The 18,853-nt window shown below is 44.6% G+C and overlaps 2 protein-coding genes across 6 annotated transcripts in view; both read left to right on the forward strand.

The window, feature by feature from the left end:
* The window catches only part of LOC119185467 (uncharacterized), a 631,054-nt gene that overhangs the window by 26,324 nt on the left and 585,877 nt on the right, over nucleotides 1-18,853 (forward strand). The gene's annotated exons all lie outside the window — the stretch shown is intronic.
* The window catches only part of LOC142784697 (uncharacterized), a 69,661-nt gene continuing 51,768 nt past the window's right edge, over nucleotides 961-18,853 (forward strand). Inside the window, exon 1 of the mRNA XM_075883189.1 lies at nucleotides 961-17,725. The gene's annotated coding sequence lies outside the window, so the exon portion shown is untranslated. The remainder of the gene's footprint in view (nucleotides 17,726-18,853) is intronic.

Genomic DNA, 18,853 nt, shown 5'->3' on the forward strand with positions numbered 1-18,853 from the left:
GAGATCCGCAACATTAATGAGAGGTGCATCTACAGCGCTACGTGTCGTCTGTCCCTCTCGTGTGTGACTGCCCCACGTAAATTATTATTACCAACCAACTAACTCGGCAACATGTCGTAGCGCCATAAGGCAACAGTCCACGCAGTTGCCGCGTGTGATGGCAAGCGTGCTATTGTGTTACTAGACGACTAGCGACAACTAGTCGTGAGGGAAACGATGGTACCTTATCGCGAAGGTTGCTTCACCACATCCCACTCAGCTGAATGCAATAGGGGTCATTGCTTGGCCAACTGAATTGGGACCCTGTTCAACGTCGAAATGTTTGACACATACAAAAGTGCTCGCAGCTTTTTTGCTGGGGCTTTAGGCAGCTTTTGCATTCACTTCATGACAGGGCCCCAATGGCTCTTCTGCAAACCCTGACAAGTCCAACTTCAGAGTAACACCTCTACTCCTTCTGGTACACACTCAGAAAACCTCTACATGCATGATTTTACCCTACGAACTAAGCATGCATCAGCGCATGGCCTCCGAGATCACGGTTTGGAAGATAGACAGTCTTGGAGGCCATGACAAATGCAAGATGCCTGCTGCTGCCACCAGAAGAACACACAAGAGATGCGGCCTACATCTGTTTACTGCGCTTTCTTTCCGAGTACACTGGGGGCACCGAGCAGCCTGTGTGTGTTGTGCAGTACGCAAGCCTCCTTGTCTTCTTTACCGTGAAACATGGCTGCACTAATGGCGAGCCTACTGTGATATTGAGACGTCCCCCGCTACGACACCGGTTACCAAAGAGAGGGAAGACCACTCATCCTCTTTTTATCCGGTTCCCTCTTGGATACGTGTCTCAAACACTTCTCACATACAAGGATTCGTGCTGGGGCCGGGAAGTAAGAGACGCTACGACCTGTTCCCGTTTACTGATTAATTTAAATTATTTTTAACTTAAAACATTGTATACCGCGTACATAAACAACTACACGAAATTATAACACTAGATTTGGACATTTGCTACATTCGACACAGGGCAGGCACATAAAGAAAGTAACTGTAACAATACAAGGGGATGCATATAAAAAACACGACGACACAAATGATGAAGTTATCAAGTATTAAAACCGCGCACTGTCTCAATATGCCGCATCTTTTCCCGCAAAGCTCGTTTAAGTAAGGGAGGTGAAGTTCGTCTCACAGAATGTCCATGTAGTCGGGGCCTCGGAGTTCGCTGCTCGAATCGGGGCCGAAGATAAGTTCTTGGCGTCGAGGTCTGATCTGTCCAATTCTCCAGCGTCTTCATCGTCTTCGTCATCGTCGCCTACATCGTGCCTCTCAGTGATTTCCATCTTAGCTTCTCTACCATCTCGAGCTCATCGCATCGTCTCTCTCTGACCTCTCCTCGCATCGCATCTCTGATCGCCCGTATCGTCTCGTAGTCCCTTTTTGTAGGACCCGACTCCGCCCTACCGGGGCACCAGACCAGTCGCTACTATCGACGCGGCATAATTTCTTGTAAGTCGCTGTGTATCATCTTCGTCGGCCACCGCGCGGCCCGCACCAGTAGAAAACCCTCTCCCAAACAAAGCCGAGCTAGTAACGATGTACAAACTCAAGCCTCAGAAAGAGAGAGAGAGATGGGCGAGCTGTCCCAAGACACTTTAATTACGGGCGAACAATTATCCCGATGCTTCCGGTACTTGATGAGCCGATGTCCAGACCAAGTCTCAACGTTTCCATGCAGCTCTGTGTCTCCCGCGAAATTCTCCGTAGCCGCCGCTTCTTCGTCATTCAACGCCGCGGGCGGCCATCCGTGCAGAGCGCAGTAATGAGTCCTTGAGCCACGGAGGCTGACAGAAGTCAGACCGGACCCGGCACAGGCGCTGTGGCAGGGTCGCATTCTCCGAACCGACAAAAGGCTCTCTGCTGTTCCCCCATGCCACAAATCTGAAGGGTGCGCGCGGATTACCTCCACCGTACACTGTCACACTGTCTGTAGACAACAAGGCGCCGCCCGGTCCTCGTGTTTGCGCGGGGGAGCCCGTGAGAATAGTAGAAATAATCCATCCAGGTACTCCACTCCGGAATGCCCATTCGTTACATCGAAGGTTTTCTTTTCCCGTTTTTTATGCGTAGAAACGAGCGAAAAAATTTTGAAAGGACCGGGGTTCAGTCCGTGTTTTCGGGAACGTCACAATCTCTTTATCTTGCAGAAGAATTTTCCCAGCGGGGAAATTCAAACACGAGAAATGCGGGCGCATAGCGCCTTCGACTTGCGCAGCGAAATTGAGACATTGCGGCAGTCCTAGGAATACGGTAAGCGAACACAGCACACTTGTGATTCAGCCCTGGCGGCAGCTCGTCGCCGAGAGGAACCAATCTGTGATTGTCGCTGTATCATCACCCACCACGAAGCAGTTCGATTCCGTGTTTCGACCGTGCACAACACACTTGAAACCTTCAGAATCACCGCAGAAACTCGTGGATGATGCGTGGACAAAACGCTCACTGGTCACAGCTGCTCGTCGGATGGTTTGGCACGGAGCATTCAGTCATGTGTGCAGAAGGTTCACTACCATGCGAGCACAACACACACTTCGCCTGCACTGTCCACTCTCGGCACAACCAAACAGAGGATACACACATTTCAATACGCTTTCATTCCACACATGCACAATGACCGTGTAGAAATTATAGGATATAAAATGGCATACAACATTGCGGACTCTTATGACCCTAGCCAATCCCCGAGCGCTCAGCGTCTACCTGTATGTAGACTTCTTCCCCGACTACGAGTGCCGGACCCTCGTTGGATAGTCCGAACTTCCACCTACTCAACTCAGTCGCGGAGTGAGGCATGTGTGAAGCTATCAGACAAGACCACCGCTGCGCATGTCCGGGTTTGGTGCGGTGTACATCGAGTGTGTTGCACTTCCCCTTTGGCCCCACAAAAACCACCCCGTTGCGATATAGGCATTCCTTAATCTCATCTAGTCTCTCTAACGTTCGGTCTACCACCGTGTCGACCACGACTCCGACAACTGCATCCTCAGAAAACCTATTCTCATCCAACTCCACATCTGCTACTCCTACTGGTAATGCCTCATTGTCTCGTGGGACCTTCGAGGTAGAAACTGCAGATAAACCGTCTGTATCCGCTCCAGCAACTTCGACAGCTTTTGTTTCACCCAGTGGCACCGGCGTGCCAGAGTTCCCCCAAACACACAATCGCTCAATGGCGGAACGTCGTCCTCGATCACGGAAATTGCATTAACCACATCTGCACACGTTTAACCAGGACTCGTTTTTACTGAGCTTGTTTCCTCGCGAATATTTACAACCGCGATTGACCTCTGCGCGTCAACGTTATGAGGAGGAGTTGCGTCTAGATATCCAGATTCAAATTTTATCACCACCTCCTTGTCTTTATGAATGCGGCTGCCACCCGTCGAATTCCACTTTCGTCGCCGGTACCGGTGGCATTCTTGCCGAATGTGACCGAACCTGCCACAGTTAGAGCACCCGCCGGGATAAGGCAGCCGCTTCAGGAATTCCTGCCGATTCTGTTTCACCTTATTGCGTACTGCCAAGCTCTCCACAAGTTTGTCGAGGCGGTCAAGGTGGCTATGCATCTCATGAACATCCGTGTCCTCTTCTACATACCGAATGGGTAACGAATGGCTCCACGACGCTTTCTCATTCTGTTCCTCCTTCGCTGCTATGGCAATGACCTCGTCAAACGTTTTAGGGTCCCGAGAGAGAAGACATCTGCGGACCGGATCCCTCAGGCCTAATAAAAATTGTGAGAGCAATTGTTCGGCTAGAATTTCGCAGCGCAGTGAAGCTTTCACCGGATCCTGACTATCGGAGCTCACCAGGGTGGCGGTCCCGAGGATGCGCAAGCGACTTGCAAATGACCGCACCTCCTCATCTGCCTTCTGCCTCGCGTTTCAAAACCTTTCCATTTTGAAGATAAGTGGCTCCGTATCGAACCTCTTGAGTACCAAATATTTGAACTAAGAAAATTTTGAAGCCGCAGCGACGCCATCATCCCACCACGTAAAATCGTGCGCCGCGCTTACCATCTTGCATCGTGCTATGCAGATCAGCTCATTATCCCGCCATCCACTCAAGCGACCAACCTGCTCCAAAATTTTCAAGAAAACTCTAATATCCGGACCCGTATCGCCTACCGTAAACAACGGAACCATGTCCGCTAACATTAACGTGCTCTTTTCTAGTGGATCGTCTCTGTCAGTCATCTTGGTAGCCTGCTCGTTCATTTTGCCGCCTCTCCTTCTCTAGTACGAGGGTGAAATCTCGTACCGTTGCCCCAGCAGTAATCTCACCGCTGCCCCCCTTAAGACGTCCCCCGCTACGCCACCGATTACCAAAGAGAGGGAAGACCACTCAACCCCTTTTTATCCGGTTCCCTCTTGGATACGTGTCTCAAACACTTCTCACATAAAGGGATTCGTGCTGAGGCCGGGAAGTAAGAGACGCTACGACCTGTTCCCGTTTACTGATTCATTTAATTTATTATTATTTAAAACATCGTATACCGCGAACATAAACTACTACACAAAATTATAACACATGACTTGGACATTTGCGACATTCGACACAGGGCAGGCACATTAAGAAAGTAACTGTAACAATACAAGGGGATGCATATAAAAAAACACACGACGACACAAATGATGAAGTTATCAATTATTAAAACCGCGCAATGTCTCAATATGCTCCGCACACGGTGAACCGCGACTCGTTTTTACTGAGCTTGTTTCCTCGCGAATATTTACGACCGCTATTGACCTCTGGGCGTCAACGTTATGAGGAGGAGTTGCGTCTAGGTTTCCAGATTCAAATTTTGTCACCAACTCCTTGTCTTTATGAATGCGGCTGCCAACCGCCGAATTCCACTTTCGTCGCCGGTACCGATGGCATTCTCGCCGAATGTGACCGAACCTGCCACAGTTAGAGCACCCGCCGGAATAAGGGAGCCGCTTAAGGAATTCCTGCTGATTCTGTTTCACCTTATTGCGTACTGCCAAGCTCTCCACAAGTTTTTCGAGGCACTCAAGGCGGCTATGCATCTCAGGAACATCCGTGTCCTCTTCTAGGTATCGAACGGGTAACGAATGGCTCCACGACACTTTCATTCTATTCCTCCTTTGCCGCTATGGCAATGGCCTCGTCAAACGTTTTCCGGTCCCGAGAGAGAACAAATGTGCGGACCGGATTCCTCAGGCCTAATAAAAATTGCGAGAGCAATTGTGTGGCTAGAATTTCACGCCGCAGTGAAGCTTTCACCGGATCCTGACTATCGGAGCTCGCCAGGGTGGTGGTCCCGAGGATGCGCAAGCGACTTGCAAATGACCGCACCTCTAGCACCCTACTCCGCCCTACTGGGAAACCAGACCAATTGCTACTATCGACGCGGTATATTTTCTTGTAAGTCGCAGTGTATCATCTTCGACGGCCACCCCGCGGCCCGCACCAGTAGAAAACCCTCTCCCAAACAAAGCCGAGCAAGTAACGATGTACAAACTCAAGCCTCAGAGAGAGGGATGGGCGAGCTGTCCCAAGACACTTTAATTACGGGCGAACAATGGTACCGATGCTTCCGGTACTTGATGAGCCGATGTCCAGACCAAGTCTCAACGTTTCCATGCAGCTTGGCGTCTACCGCGAAAATCTCCGTAGCCGCCGCTTCTTCGTCATTCAACGCCGCGGGCGGCTATCCGTGCAGAACACAGTAATGAGTCCTGGAGCCACGGAGGCTGACAGAAGTCAGACCGGACCCGGCACAAGCGCTGTGGCAGGGTCACATTCCTCGAACCAACAAAAGGTGTTCTGCTGCTCCCCCATGTCACAAATCTGAAGGGTGCGCGCGGATTACCTCCACCGTACACTTTCACACTGTCTGTAGACGTCAAGGCGCCACCCGGTCCTCGCGTTTGCGCGGGAGAGCCCGTGAGAATAGTAGAAATAATCCTTCCAGGTACTCCACTGCGGAATGCCCATTTGTTACACCAAAGGTTTTCTTTTCCCTTTTTTTGTATGCGTGGCCCCAGTGAAAAAACCTATATAATTTCATACAGGATCCGCATGCTTTAATACAGGGGTTACAGGGGTTATACAGAAGCTGTGGGAGGACCAAATGTGGTATATAGGGCTTATACAGGACCTTCGTGGTGCTACGTAGGAGCTGAATGGGACCTGGGCAGAACATATAGGGGTATTTAGGAGCTATGTAGGAGCTAAATGGAACCGGGGAAGAACATATAGGGGTATGTAGGAGCTATGGGAATGCTATGTAGGTCACATCTAGCACAATATAGGAGCTAATGGGGCTGAATGGAGGCCATTTATAGGACTTGCATAAGGCTCAATGTCACCCTTAAGAATGAATGTAGAACATGAATAGAACTTATTATACAGAATATTTAGGCAAGTATAACTTTCACTGGTATTGAAGTACCCAAATTTTTAACTTGTTCAGCTTTATTAGTTAGCTGTACAAATCTCAAGAAATCACCAATTTTAATTTGTATATATCATGAGATGCAAATATAAGCTACAGAAAATAGATAAGTATATCATATATTTACCAAAGTAATTTCATTTGTGATCACCTTAGTTGTATGCATACTTACATTTGCACAATTTATGTTATGATATTTATGCAAAAGATCATTCAAATGTATTTGTGCAATGAATAATCCTTTCATTAATCTGGTAAATAGTGAATAACTTCCTATTATACACACAATACACAAAAAATATAACAGACAATTCAACCTGAATTAGATTCCGGAGAGGTACGTACACGTAGTCTCACTCACATGCTCTGGCATTGCCTCAAGGCACAAGCAGCCAGGATTACCAAGGAAAAGTGCGAATGAGCTCTATGCACCTCGGATCTTGAGGCACAGCTCTGCGCTATCTATAAGAGGGCATGACACGGTCGTGGGGCAAGGCCTCTCACTTCTGACGTAGCAGCTGCCCTCTGTGCCCTAAACACTGAAAGACCTCAATAATGCCATTCATCCATCTAAACTTCCCCTCAATAAAAAAGCACATAAACTTTATCATAAAATGTTAAAAAAGGTTTTGCAGTGCTAGGTTGTTGAAAAAAACTACGTCAAATTTTCAGCTTAAGTTTTCACGCAGTGCTTGAAATGGTCAATCGGAGAGTTTCGTTGGCTTGGCACAAGCTTGCTCATTTAAGAACCGTACTTGGCAGTGTTTATTTGTCAGAATATGAATAAGAGCAAATAATTCTCAAACTTTTATTCCGAACTTTTGAAAACAGCTTGTTGAATGTACGTATGCATGTATGCACCAGCCAACCATGTATTTCCAACGGCACTTATGTATTAAAACAAAATTGGTTCAAATATTCAGTTCAAGTTTCAATGCATTTCTTTAAATAGTTGAATGGCGTTATGGTGGCACAAGCTTGCTTGCTCCTGAAATGTACTTGGCTGTACTTATTGCTTAAAAGCTAAATAAGAGCAAATAGCTCTCAAGATTGTGTTTTGTGTGCTTTCATCTTAACCTTTGAAAAAATGAAGAGCCTAAAAATGCCACATCTCCTAACTCAATTAGTTTTATATATTTTTTTCTGAAATAACTCACGTAAGACATGTATAACATTTCTTTGAAATTAGAAGGGCCTAAAAAGGACCATAAGTTTTTAACTCAATTACTTTTTGGTCCTTTTACATGAAGTAAACAATTTTTATTTTGTATATGTCATGACAATAAAGTATATCCCAAAGTATATAAGATATATTCCCAAAACCTTTTAGTTACATTTATAATTAGCTTACTTCCCCACATTTTCAAGTCAATTTACAAAATTTGTGCTGTCTACAAAAGCCAATTCATACAAATGTTGTAAATGTGCTACTGATTGATGTTCCTTAATCCTAACGTAAAAGAGTGAATTACGCAACCATATCGGGCTAAATTGTGACATAGTTTAGAATACATGTGGAGGGTCTCTGTATAGGTAAAATAGCCTTCTGCCTGCTCTTGATTGGTATATATTTTATTGTTTGTGTCAGAGTGGAATTTATGTATGTCTATGTTATTTATTATGTTTTATGTCTCATTCATATGGCATGTGAAAAGGTTTTAAAATTTGACCACTTTGTAATAAAGTTTTCATTCCGTGTAGCAAATTGCTTTCCACACAAAAGATTAAAAAACATGTTTCTTTATTTTTACATAAGAAGTGGTCAATTCTGTACGAGTCAGACTCAGGGGACATGCTTCTACTCCAGTACAGTTAATATATAAAATCTCGAAATCAATACAATGCAAGGCAAGAAAATACTAAGATAGCTTTGTACTATTGGTGCAGCATACTCCCCACTCAGTACAACTGGTACATAAAACCTCAAAAATAAACATTGACACTCAGTACAGCTACTACAGAAAACCTCCAAAAACAAACATCGCCATAATGCAAGGCTAGAAAAAATAGCTGCTGCTATTGAGGTTTTCTGCTGCTTAATACAAAATGATGCATGGCTTCAATTACATACAGGCATATATCCACATTCCACAGCAATGGAATGCAGAGCCATCATGTAATTTATTTATTTGTTCATACACACACCACTGCCAGGACAATAGTTGCAGTTACAATGCTGTAATATACAAAAGCACAAATAACAAGGCCATCAAAACGATTACCTTAAATGAAGATTTTAAAATGCAACAAAAAATGAAAGTCAGCTGTTTACAAATCATTGGTTTGCCCGATACTGAAATACACCTAAACTGTTCAGCCACCTCACAGTGTGACACAATTGCAGAAATACCATGAAATAGGTTCATAAAAAAGCAATAAAAGTCATTTACACTTGTTACATTCACATTTTTAGCTTGATTGCATGCTTATGTTTTATTATTGCAGACATTGAAATGTGAGTGCTTACAACAACGAATTGTTATGCTTCGCAGGATCATTCACACTTATAATCACATTCAGGAACCTCTCTCTTTCATATATTCCAGTGTATGTACAATCTGACATTGCATATGGACTGTTGCTTACCGGTCACACTTGAACTGCTTTAAAAGATTTTGTTCTACTGGTAGTTGAAATCTCGAACTACTCTACATACTGCTTTTCCAAAAGTTTGTTGAGCAAATTACAGAACTACATCACCTGTTAATTTGTTTTGTATTGCCATATTCTTTCCTCAAGTTTTGTCATTGCCCTACTTTACTGCCAGTAATTCTCAACACAAACCGCACCTGCAATGTTCAAGAAGCTTTAAGACTGCAGTAGATCACTTTGTCAAGAGAACTCCCACTTCTGGAACATTGCAGAATATTCTAGAACCTAGGTAACTGCTAACGAGAATGCTAGAATAGTCGATGGCAAATGTATAAACGCTGATGCACCTAACCACTTGCCAGTTAATTAACGGCCAACGTTCTGTTTACTGCTATCAGTGCCAGTGGGAATCGCTGTAATCTGACCTTCAGTTTATGGGCCACAAGTTTAGCCAAATAAACAGTTTCATCTCGCAATCACAGTCTGCTTCCATTGTCCCCGTCACGCCCCCGTGACATCTGGTGGAGGTGCTGCTTCTTTCATTTGCTAGACTTCCCCGTCAAGCCGTGTACTCATTCTACGTCGCGGTGAAGACGCCCACGCTGGCCACAAGCAGCCAACAAGCCGCAGGCAGCAATGTTTACCACCAGAGTACGAACCTCTGGAAAACAAGGCTCGAAAGACCATAATGGCCGTAGTGCGGGAAGAACTTCGCTGAATGTTTCTGTCATGCCAGCCACAAGTTTCATCGATCGCAGACATTGTCAGACAGAAAATCCGGCTCTCAAATATTCCTGAGACATCGCAACCGCAACCCCAAGCCATGAGCTATGCTGCTGCTGCCCGACACTACACTCCACCTCGACGTCCACGAGAAGAGGCTGCGAGGCTGCGCTGATGCATTTTTGTCACCAGACACCCCCACTGCCATACCGTCCACCCACTGGCCAGTGCTACGCTCTGGCAAAAACCGACGTGTGTTGTGCCCCCGACCTCTCTGCTACTACTGCGAAGAAACTGGTCACACCTACAGCCGCTGCCAGTACCACCAAATAAGGCTGTGTGGTTTCGCTATCGAAGCGCCGGTCCACAGTGGTGTTAAAGAATGCGCGCCATCACCGACTACCTCGCAGCCACACAGTGGACACCCCGAGAGTCCTTGCATTCAGCTTCACCTGGTCCCTACATGTCACCTCACTGCCGGTTTTACACTGGCTAGGCCTGGGGCCGGCCGTTTGGCTCATATTCGGAAAACTAAGCACAGCAACCTATAGAGGCGCAGTTGCTGCAGGACGAACAACCGAAGAACAATCACTGACGGCGACAATACCGCTACACAACTTCAAGAACCCATCACAACCTCAACATAGTTCCGACGTGGAAACTTCGCGGCCAGAAGATCTGATGACGCAACGTCGAAACAGTGGTACAAACCATCGTAGCCGTGATTTGATGCCATGACCCAACCTCAACACCAGGCAACGAACTAGCAACCTCGACGTCCTCATCAATGGCCACAGCGTCAGAGCTCTCGTCGTCATGGGAGCTGACTATTCCGTCGTCAGTAGGACGTTCGCTGTGAGGTTGAAGTAAGGGACTGGTTTCGGGGCTTAAGAGGGCCCGGAAACCTGTACAGCCACAGGTCACCTAGTGACACCGACAGAAATCTTCGGCCAAGTTCATCGTTGAGAACATCGTCCTTTGACATGGCGCTCCAGAGCTTCTCATCACCAACAGAGGTACAGCATTTACTGCTGACCTGACTCAGGCAATCCTGAGATAGAGCCAGACAAGCCACCACCTTACAACTGCATGCCACCAATAAACCAATGACTGAGCGTCTGTTTGGTTATATGGTTCATGATAAATTTGCTACCCACTTCTGCTACTTTTGTGAACAGAGACAATATTTCTAAATAAAATAAATCAGAGGTCAGAAAAAAACAAAGCCCAAAGTGGGCTACCATCCTGATTTGAAAGCAAATCACTAATGAAGACTCTGGCAAGGAAGGGCTTGCACATAACCATTGTACCATAAAACACCACCAAATATGTCAACATAATGCATGTCACATTTCATGTCAACATAATTCATGACACACCGATTGGGGATACCAACGACAAAAGACTACTACAGTAAACTCTAGTTAAACGGACCCTGAAAGGACAAGAAAAATATGTTCCATTTATTAGGAGTTAAGTTTACTGACCGATCACCAATGTTGCAACTGAGTTTATACCTAATCATATTAGACGCATTTGTTCCTTTTAAGCAGCAATTTATTTTAGGGGAGACACTGCTCTTAGATGTTTCTTAATTCTTGATTGAGTTTGATGCCACGGTCATGTCTCTTCGGATGTCTGCTGATGTCCTCTCCACATCAGGTTCTGCATTCAAGTATATTAGGCACGCTGCAGTGAAATAGAGCAAAAACAAGATAAGTATTTCACTGAGTAAATGTAATAGACATTCCTCAAGGACGCAAGCACCACCAAACAGGCGCACAAGCTACTTGTTCATGGGAAAGTGAGTACGCCACAACAACTGCCATGACAAGCACACTGCCTTCACACGTTTACTTTTGAACCTGTACCGTGTCAGTACTTTTGAAATGAAGGTAATTTTGCAAGGTGCAGCATATTGCAGTGTATTCAGTCGTGAATTTCTGTGTTCACCTTCAATGATATCTGTGATTTCCACTGTCAAGTGTTTATGTGTGCCACTGTTGAACCAGCTGAGTGTTTCTGAATTATCGTTTTTGTTTTGTTTTTTTTTCACCGTTTGCTTTATGGCATGAATTAAAACAAAAAGATTCAAGTTGACTGATATGTGGTGTTTAATGTCCCAAAGCCAACAAATGATTATGAGAGACGCCGTAGTGAAAGGCTCCGGAAATTTCGACCACCTGGGGTTCTTTAACGTGCACCCAAATCTGAGCACACGGGCCTACAACATTTCCGCCTCCATCGGAAATGCAGCCGCCGCTGCATTTGCAGCCGCCGCTGCAAAAAAGAGGATTCAAGTCAGCTTTCTAGATAATGTCCAGAATCACTCAATGAAATTCACGGATTCATTTGGAATAAATGTTCATGAACACTCAATGAGCAAAGGCGAGGTTCCGTTGAGAATGTGAGAGGGTACAGTTTCAATTTATTAAAATGAGATACCTAATCTAGACAGTTAGCTTTCATCCCCACTAGAAGCAACAAATGATGACCATCTACCACCCTCTGTTCGTTTTAACAGCAGGTGTTGGATTTTACAGATGCCGGTGGTGTTGTGAAATGTTTGTGCAAAGGTGACCATAATACCGTAGATATATGTACTATCATAAGCTATATGAGATGCAACACTAATATTACTGTTTAAACGCAGTTGGTGAGTGCAAAAGTGTTCATGAAATTGACTGCTCTATAGAGAGAAACGATATCTTTAGCAACGCCATAGTGTCACAAGTTTGATCTCAACTGCAGTGGTTGCATTTCTAGGGATGCAAAATGGTAGGGGCCTGTGTGTTCCCAGTGCAGGTTAGAGGAACATAAAATGATTGAAATTTCCACAACCCTCCATCACGGCATCCCTCGTTTTCATATGGTTTTTTAGAATGGTAAATACTACATGTACTTATATTTACTGTTAATATTATTGCGCTTCCACACGTCACATTCACCTCTACAAGCTAGAGGGTGGAGCACTGGACCTGTGCACCATCGGCGAAATTTTATTTTGTTGTGGCACAGAACAAAAAATTACCATTTCAAAAATGTGAGTTTACTACCTTCCCTCCTTCCAAGAAATTTCTGGCTACGCCTCTGTCATTGACTAAACATCAATTTGCTATTCAAACTAATATTGCTCACAATGCGTTTTGACAATATCGGCACAATGAGCACATACTGCTCAAAAGCCATATTCGACATACATTCTTTCGGTAGTACCTGCACTGACTGAATTATTTTTTTCAAATTTTGCGCACAGAGAAGACACATGTAGGTGCATTTGTAAGAATATTCACTAAATGTCAACATGCTCTTTCTTTTTTGCACTCCCACAGAATGAACGAGCAGTGAGCAACTGCAAAGTCTACTTACGCCACACAAACACTTTTCCTCATACACAACTATAGGGCATTCTCGAATTGCCTAAAAAAACACTGGTGACGATGCTGAAGCATTATGAAAGCTTGTTTAGGCACTCGGCTTTATGAATTTTTGTGCACTTACCCTCTTGGCTTTCTCCACAAGCCAGGCACCACGGGCAGCCAAAAAAGCCGTTGAACTGAACTTGGTTGCCAACTGCTGCCCTCGCCGGTGCATCAACACAGACACAGATGGTGTAAATCTTGCTGTGAATAACAGTTGAAGAGCATTTCCAAATAAGTTCGCCAGTCCTACACAAGGATTCAACAAACTTCTCCAGAAAGACCAGCATGTTGGGGTGTTTTCTTCCGTACCATAAGCCTCCGAGAATAACATTCTATATCTGTAGGGCGCAGGAAGTTCATTTATTATCATTTGTATGGGCCATATTGAGGATCTAGATGATTTGTATGAAGGGCTGCCATCCGTGTTCAAGGTAATAGTCAAATCGCTCCACTTTAACACACCCTTTTCTCGCAAATTGCGGTGCATCATGCCACTTGTGATGTCACGAATCAAGTGGCACCCGACTTCTGCCTGCTGGTTCAACTTGCTGAGGTTCTCAAACAAAACACCAGAGAGACTTTCTATAGTGCTGGAAAGTTGCATTCCAACATCCAGAATGGAAAAAAATGTGCCCCCGCTTTTAACGTCCGACATCTTCACAGTACTCCAGCAGACATTCAAGTCAGGTGGATTTTGTCGCTAGAAATGTCGAGCAGCTTGCCACGCTGACTACAGCAATAATGGTATTTGCTGACGGAATCGCATTTCGCGGACCACAATTTTCTCAGTAGGTATTTTGACTGCGGCAGGCCGCACTTTTTGAAACCGAACAAGGCTTCCACAAGTTTCAACAAGTCGTCCACAGCAGACAAGGAAAGGCCGTGAGCCGCTATGAACGACATTATTAGAACGATAGCGACTGCAATTGTGGTTGCTGATCCCGGAAGTGTTTTTGTTCCAAAATTCGTGACGCATCTGGCAAGCAATTTTGATTCTTTGAACGAGGGCACAGAACTACGGTCGCCAGAAATGTCTCCTTCGGCTCCAGGGTTTTGGTCTCGATCTACAGAAGCGCCGTCTCCACAAAGGTAGTCGCCACTATCTTCTTCGGTTCCGGAGCTTGGGTGTTGATCTGTATCTCGGAAAGGTCGAGTGTCACCGTCTTCACTGTCATTTTCTGAATGATTGCTTTCGTTGTCAGGGCATTCTTCGGGGCTTTGGTATGCATTGTCACCTGCGCCATGCGCGCTGTTGAAGGAGTCGTCGCTTCATTCTGGCACCTATGTTCGTACTTCTATAGAACTCGTGTCAACAGAACAGCCGTCCGCGAGACATCAGTCTCCTGGTGATGCCCGGGAAGCGTGAGAACTGTCTGGTGGCGAGTTCAAAACACCCGCGAGACGAGTCGTAGCGGTTGCCGAAGCACTGCTGGTCGACTGCTGGCTGCACCATCGCGTCGAACGGGGTACTACAAATTCAGTGTCTGGTCCTAAATACAGCTTTCGACGTTTCTTTGCAGTTAGTTGACTCATGACTAGCTAAACAAAGCACAACTGAAGACCACGATACAATGGTGGAGGTAACGATACGGATGACGACGGATGAATGACAGCATTAACCCACAGAACACCTACCAGTTTAACAGCAGTAGCATTATAGTCGGTATAGTGCCTGGAATGCAAACGTATGAAAAATGAACATAGTGGCGGAATGCAGACAATGTAAAAGCAAAACATGTGACGATCGGCAACCCACTAAAGAAAAATTGGCGCTGTCGTCGACAATGGTGTTTAGACTCTTGCAATTGACGTGTACTTTTGCTATGTACAGCACGTAACAGGTGGTCATAAAAGTAGTCGCTTCAAGGAATGCAATATTTTTGTTATCTGCAAGTTTATCACTGCACAGACTTTTTTTAACAAAGGACGGGACCGAGAGATTGTCTGTCCGTGGTTAGAGTTTCATAAAATAATGGTCTGCTCATAACTGTTATTATAACCCCCTGATGCGGCTACCTAAAAGTACTTTCCTTCATAAGCCCATCATTGAATGCCTCTGTATAAAGAGCCAGCTCCGAAACGAGAATTTTACACCGGCAGTTGTCGATTGTCGAAATTTGTCATATCTCAACAGCACTTTCCGGAAACCTGACCCCAAAGTTTATCCGCTGAATCAACTAAGAGAGCCGGAAAAAGGAAAAAGTAAAATCACTAAACACTACCGATCGTGTGTATCCGTCTTTTCTCCATGTTTGCAGTTCTCTGAGCGCAATGCTTCAAGCCCACATATCCGCTTTCCACGCGCTCGAGCCACCCCAGGTCACACCTGCATTACTACCATGCAGGTCACTGCAGTAGCGGGGGGGGGCGGTTCAATCTCCTGCCCCCACCCCAAAAGAAATCTTTGGCTGCATCCTGGGTCCTGGGTACAAGTAGACACCTCGGATAACCTGAGATAGTAAACACGCTGGAGATTGACCTAAGAAAATGTTGCCGCTTATAGTTGTTCTCAGCGCACATGCATATATTTGCATTCATTTAACATGTAAAGATGCAGACATGATTGCTGGCCAATGTCGACATGCAACTCTTTCAATTTTAGTTATGCCGCAGGGCACCATCGAATGCTTCAGCATTACTGTTGGTCCTCCTTTGCCGATCTGAAGTACATGTACATGTTACGCACATGAGTATACTCACGGGATAAAACGGGCTATTATTTTTTTTTGCTTTGACGACTTGTACGCGCAAATACTCAAGATAGAAATATTATGTTGTGACAAATGTGGTTTCTATGAAGGCAATGTTGGCTCTGATCTTCGCGTCCGAATCGAAACTATATGCCGATATTGCAAGACGAGCTCATTACTTAATAAACAATTGTATCGGATCAGTTGATACGAATCCATCTTAGTAGAAAGCGCAGTCACTATTACACAGAACAAACAACACAAGCGCTTAAGAAACGTTAATAATGAAGAGCCCGCCGAACTGTAAATGTAAGTCAATAAACAATTGTATTGGGCCAGTTGGCATGAATCCATCTTGGTAGGAAGTGCAGCCACTATTACTTAGAACACACAACACAAGCGCTTGTGTTGTGTGTCCTGTGTAATAGTGGCTTCACTTCCTACCAAGATGGACTCATTATTTAGCCCTAAATTAGCCTAATACAGTCCCGAAGGTGGACATTCACATGCCGTGTGGTATGTGAATCAATTCTTTCCCGTTGCTTCACTGCTGCTCCCGAAGGTCTGTGTTTGAATCCGAATTTCTAGTAGAGGCGAATATGCTTGAGGCCCTTGTACTTAGACTTCAGTGGACGTTTATGGATTCCATGCGGTCGCCGCTAAGGCGCATGTCTCATTCGTAATCGTTTTCGAACGTTAAACCACAACATTTATATTGTTATTGCGAGTGTTATCATTCCACAATTACATTTCTAATATGCAAATACCTATTGTTTCGATAATTATAGCAAGCCGTGCGCTTTTCTTTTTTATCGTGTCGTTCAGTGAATATCGCATAACAGCAGTGCAGTGGTTTATAGGTTGGTTCTTCATTAATTGATTGGCATTCTCTTGTCGCGCCTGTATATTCATAAATAAGATTAGGGGTGATGTGTAAAACACGCACGTCTACCAACGCTTTTAAAATTAAGCAAGAACAAAAAAGATGCAATCAAGTACATTTTATTTATTCCTCCAGTGTCCTGTTAAGTGGTAGATGTGGCATGTGTTCGCATTTTGGATCTGCACAAACCACAAGTTTTGTAATGTTCTAGCTGGTATCGTAACTCATTTCCTCAAACATAACGCTACCTTATAACATGTTCGCCCCACGAACCCACCAACCCCCCCCCTTCAAAATAGAAGTAAAAAACACCCTCAAGAAGCAATACAGGTGAGTAAACTAAAAATACTAAACAGACCTTTCGAGTTGAATGAGTTGTAATTACATTGTTCTACAACAGTCCAAATCATCAAAAATGAAACACAACCCTTTTTTTAAAAAACTCACTAGCATGTTGTGTCATCTAGTGACAGAAACACATTATTTTGCGCGTACATTTACTTTAAAATACACATATTATGGTATACCTTCTACAGATTAGGTGGCGCAACAATCACTAAACGTTTTACAAGTCAGGTTTTTAGCATGTTTATTTTAGCCAATCCAAGTGCAGTACACTACAGTTGAAGTACTGGATGTTTTGGATGAGTCCCATGAGACGTGCCACGGTAGTAGTCCCTGCAGTCTTTCTTTTTTGTTTTTGGAGTCAGTGTTGATTTTGCGCTCCCACTTAATTATGCCGGCAGCACCGAAGGTGGCCTACGTCGTTTACGACGACGGTTACCGGGCTATAGTGAGCGTGAAGCTCATAAGGACATCAAGCCAGCGAGTGTGGCTGACTGCCAAAAACACAAAGAAATATATTGGAAGAGCAATGAAGCAGGGCACGTCGACGAAGGGTATTATCGAGGAGACGTCATCCTCCTTGGTGGTGAGTTCTGTCTTCTTCGAGGTGCTAATTTTGGTGGCGTTTAGGAATCTGTTTTACAATACAGGAAAAATGCATGGCAGACGTCGCTGCTTGCACGTGTGTTATTCGGCGCGTATTCAAAATAAGACGCACGAAATATCTTCTGTGTTTTTCAGTGTGCCTTATTTGACCCATTGGTGGTGGTTGCGCAACCACTGCTAAGTTGTTCATGCTTATTAGCCCACGTAGCTTTTTTTCGTGTGCACGTGGTGGTCGTCTCGGGCACTCAATTTATGATTTGGAATACGGTATGACCTTGCGGGCTGCTATACAAAGAGGCAAAACATTTTTCATGTATACTCTAAATGTCATTGGAATGTTTCACCAGTCTTTCAGTCCACAAACGCACCACAATTGGGCTTAATCAAAACACGTGCGTAGCAGGAAAAACAGCGAGCAAGTGATCATTCTGTAATCTAGGAAATTAGAAGACAAATTGTGCACTTATTCACAGTGACAGTCATCCTGGTGGACGCCAAGATCAATTAGAATGTCCGTGGAATGTTATAATGTGCAGCTGGTCGAGTAATTTAAAGCGTGCGGTCCGTCGACATATAGGCAGTTCAGGCGGGTTAGGCCTGTTCGGTAATGCGGGTATATACTATGTCTAGTAACAACGCCATAAATGTCATCATCTGCCTTTCAAGATCGTATTATTGATCATCTTCAACGCTAAAACAACTCTTTTTGCTTATTGTTAACCTAAAAACCCCACCCCTTATGTAATTCCCCTCCTAGAAAGGGGGGCCTTTAAGGTAATAAACTGAACTGAATGCCCAACTTGCGATCAGCTGAGCTACAAATAATTTCTGATTATCTTGTTCTAGTTTGAACTTGATGCAATCTTTGCAACTAGACATTTCAATTGACAAGATCTTTGAACTGCTGCATGTTGAAGCTACAAGTATATGGCAATGCCAAAATTATTTTGACGAGTTAAATGTAATTAGATATTTTTTTCTCTGGAATAGATTGCATTGGTAATAAAATAGCACTTCAAAAAGCTACTGTGGGACAGTTAATAAGCATTCCTAAGAATGGTGTTGCTCACACAGACTGAATTACGTTCAAAAGCTTTGACTAATTGTT

This window comes from Rhipicephalus microplus, unplaced genomic scaffold (genome assembly GCF_043290135.1).
Source record: "Rhipicephalus microplus isolate Deutch F79 unplaced genomic scaffold, USDA_Rmic scaffold_15, whole genome shotgun sequence".
NCBI classification, from domain to species: domain Eukaryota; kingdom Metazoa; phylum Arthropoda; class Arachnida; order Ixodida; family Ixodidae; genus Rhipicephalus; species Rhipicephalus microplus.